Source organism: Mus caroli, unplaced genomic scaffold, assembly GCF_978045245.1.
Source record: "Mus caroli unplaced genomic scaffold, Mus_caroli_1 scaffold_16, whole genome shotgun sequence".
In the NCBI taxonomy this organism is placed as follows: Eukaryota; Metazoa; Chordata; class Mammalia; order Rodentia; family Muridae; genus Mus; species Mus caroli.
Genome location: NW_028227271.1, coordinates 96,748,069 through 96,752,076, shown reverse-complemented (window position 1 = coordinate 96,752,076; position 4,008 = coordinate 96,748,069).

The window sequence follows — 4,008 nt, the reverse complement described above, 5'->3', positions numbered from 1 at the left end:
CTGTGTGCCTGCCGGGAGTAAGCCTGGACATAACTGGTGTTGAAAAATATTTATTTTAACTCTTAAGCTAAATGCTTTCAGTTTCGCCAGGCATAATGGCACATGCTTTTAATTCCAGCACTCTGTGAGTTCAAGGCCAGACTGGTCTCATAGTAAGTTTCTGGACAGCCCAGGTTATATAGAGAGACAGTGTCTCATAAAAAGAAAAAAGAAAGGAAGGAAGAAAAGAAGAAAGGAAGAAAGGAAGAAAGAGAGAGAGAGAGAGAGAAAGAAAGAAAGAAAGAAAGAAAGAAAGAAAGAAAGAAAGAAAGAAAGAAAGAAAAAGAGAGGAAGAGAGAGAGAAAGGAAGGAAGAGAGAGAGAGGGAGGGAGAGAGAGAGGAAGGAAGGAAGGAAGGAAGGAAGGAAGGAAGGAAGGAAGGAAGGAAGGAAGGAAGGAAGGTTTAATTTTAAGAACACTGGATATTCTTCCAGAGCCCAACACTCTATCCTGGTGTATAGCACCTCCATACACATAAACAAAAATAAAATCAATCTTTAAGCAGGGACAGGGGAGATGTTGAATTGTCCACTACAGGGCCCAGGGTGATCTGAGTATGTTTTGTGCTTTCTCCAGGGTTTCTACCAGCAGCATACAGAACAGACTCCAGCACATGAGCCCATCACGTACACGCCCATCAAACCAGTTCTCACTTTATTTTCCGCACCAAGTGCACATGTCTACGGATGATGCTATGGTATGAGTGTAAAAGCCCCCCCCAAAAACTCCTGTGTTTAAACACTGGAAGTTCTATTTTGAGAGCCTGTAGAACCAACTGAACTTTATGCCCAGTTAAGCAGGGCAGGAACACTGCTCTAGTGTCATAAGAATGAAGCTTGTGGGCTATCTCTGCTTCCTGATCCACGGAAATGTTATGCCTCAAGCTCTTGCGACCATAGCTAGAGCCCCAGCCACGGTGCCTACTTTGCATAAAACCAAAATAAATCCTTCCTCCCTTAAGTTGCTTCTTGTGGGGCATTTGGTCACAGTGATAAGAAACTAATATGAACGGGTAAGCTTCTGAAGGAAGGAAGTTGTTGAACAGAAGAACAGCTAAGACTCCAAGCGCCTGCCATTGACACAGCTCTTTCTGTGTGACCAACCACTGTACAAGGAAAGTGGAAAGGGACCCCAGACAGGGCCCTCAGCAAAGGTCCTAAGCTGTTGTCTCTGAGACATGGACAATTTGGATTCAGATGGCTGGCCCAGGCATTGCACCTGATCTGAGGTCTGCGCATCTCCAGGGTGACCTGGCATCTCTGAGGAGGCCTGATTAAGAAGTTCAGTCCAGCTCAAATGTTTTGTGAGTGCCTAGCAGCAGATACTTGCACTAAAGAAGTTTAAATGGGAGATCAACAGAGAGCTCTGCAGTTGGTAGCAGGAGCAGAAGCCAAAGAACACCAGGAGGAAATCAGGGAGTGAGCGAGGAGCTGAATCGTCCAGGCAGCTAAGCCCCGTTAGTAGGGACAGGCAGATGCCTGGTTTTGAGGGGGCAGATGGATAACCCCAGCCCAGAGCTGCATCCTGAATGACCTTCCAGTTCCTGGACTTCAATCCAGTTTTCGTGAGGCCTGGCTGAGTGGCCTTTCCGGAAGGCTTTTGGGTGACACGTGGCTGAGTGGAGGAGATTCCGGTCAGCCTTCCTTCCACAGTTAACTCAGTGGCATCTGTCCCCTGGAGCCCCTCACCTGATCATCACAGTACTCAAGGCCTAGCACACACAGCAAGAGCTAAATAAGTCCAGGCATTTTGTTGTTATTGTTGCTGTTGTTTTGTTTTGTTTTGTTTTCGGGCCTGCCTAGTGAAAAGCTTTAAAATGAAAAATTAAAAAATTAAAATCACATATGATTTAAAAAACAGCACCGATTCAAGTCAGCTTTGGATTCCAAAATAATGCTGGACTGGACATGGATACATTAAGCTTTTCCCTCAGCCGATTTCTAAGCCCATGTACACTGCTACCATGCGTCTATCAAAGAAGGAAGCCCCCATCACACTCTGTAGACAGCAGAGAGCATCCTTGCTTCCCTGCGAGGTGTTGTTGGAAGAGTTTGCGCGAGGTTTAATCTCTCAATCACAGTAAGTTAGGAAGAACAATTTCCCCGCCCACACTAACTTCACTGATAAGCCTCCAAAGTGGCTGATCTTTGACTCTGGGTACTTGTAATAATATGTGATCTTCCCCCCACATTGCCACACACATTACCCCTATCTATTGTCTCAGTTTCTTCCAGAACACATACTCCCCAACAACTGGATGAGTCATAAAAGGAGAGGGGTGTAGATGCCAATTGAGCCTGTTTATGCTTTCACCGTCTCCGACTAATAAAATTAAGGAGATCCTACTGCATTCAAGCCCGGTGGCTGCTGGTAAACAGGTTTCCCTAGCAGAGACCTACCTTATTTAGCACATGTCAAAGATAGAACGGATTCCATACCTATGTGAATGGGACGTATTTACAGTTCAGCCATATGCAAAGGATGCAAGAGCCTGTCCTCCTCTTGTCCTCTACAAAGAAGGCTCCTGGCTTCTGGTGTTCAGCTAACCAACAGGAGAAATGCAGAAAAAGGTCTGGCCTCTCCACCTTTTTTGCAGAGCTCTAGAAGGAAGGCTGAGTCCCTCTCGCTGGAAACTGCACCCAATCCTTGCTTAGGTTCGCCAAATAACTTTTTCAAAACTCTTGAACAAAGGCAGGTTTATGCCCTACCTTCCCTGACCTCTCCCTGATCAAGTGATCTTACGCCTCTGGAATTGTGATTTTGAATGTATGTGCCTACCCCACGTCTGGTATTGTATTACAACAGCATGGAAATGAAGCCTAGGTCTGAGAAGCCGGCCAACCTCAGAAGCCTTCTTCATTGCCGGCCATGTAATACATGATATGCAAAGCCTCTGACTTCAGCCAGCAGATATTTGGAGACCGTGTTGGCCCTAGCCTGGGGACTAAACTAATGTGTGTTTAGGTCAGAAAGCGAATCAGAAAAGCCACTGGAGGGCACGTCACGCAGTGAGAGCTCTATAAATGCATCCCCACTTGCAGCGTGCCCTGGCAAACACTCTGTTCTTCTCTCTTGGCTGTTCCGCGCTTCTCCTTCTCGGTGCTGGGAAAACTTCTCGGTGCAGGCTGCTCGTCTTCTCGTCTCTGCCTTCTGCCCTGCAGAAAACCGGGAGGGCAGGACACTCGGAGGAGGAAGGACAGCCTTCGAAGGGGACGAGGAAAGCCCCGAGGTAGCCTCCAGCAGACAGAGCGCCCTCCCTCGGAGCGCCGGACGCCTTCACCAAGTTGCGATTGCCCCCTGGGGCTGCTGTGAGCCGAGCTCAGCGCACGTTCCTGTGGATCTACCCCGCTAGCAAGCGCGAGCCCCGCCGCGGTTCCTGCAAGCCCGGTGAAGAGGCTCTCGGAGTCACCCACACGCACCCCGCACCGCGCCCCCGCAGCTCCGGTGCCTCTTGCCCGGATCTTCGTCCCTCCCCCACACTCAGGCCGCCGTTGCCGCCGGACCCCTCCCCTCCCCCCTCCCGGTTCGGCGCCCCCCTACTCCCCAATCCCGGCCCTCTGGCCCGGGCTCTCCACGGCCAGCCTGCGCTCCTGGCGCCCTCATGTCTTCAAGGGACTGCCAGCGCGGTTTGACGTGGTGTCTCGTTCGGATCTCCAGGCAAGACCTCGGCAGCATCAGACAGGCCCGCCTCGCACTCGCAGCCACCGCGCCCCGAGGAGGTGCAGAGTGAGGCGACAGCCTCGGAGCCACCCGCAGCGCCCGGGGCCCCGTGCTGCTCCAGCCCAGAGCGAGCGCCGCGCGCGCAGCCGTGCCACTCCTCAGCCAAGGCAGGGGCGGCTGCTCAGACTTAGTCTTCTTGGGGTCCAGGAGGCCGGTGTGCGAGGTGTCGGCAGCCTTCGCCCTCCTCGCGGCGGCGGCGGCGGCTGGCACGGTGGCCGCCGCCTCCTGCGTGTCCTCGCTGCCCGGCGCG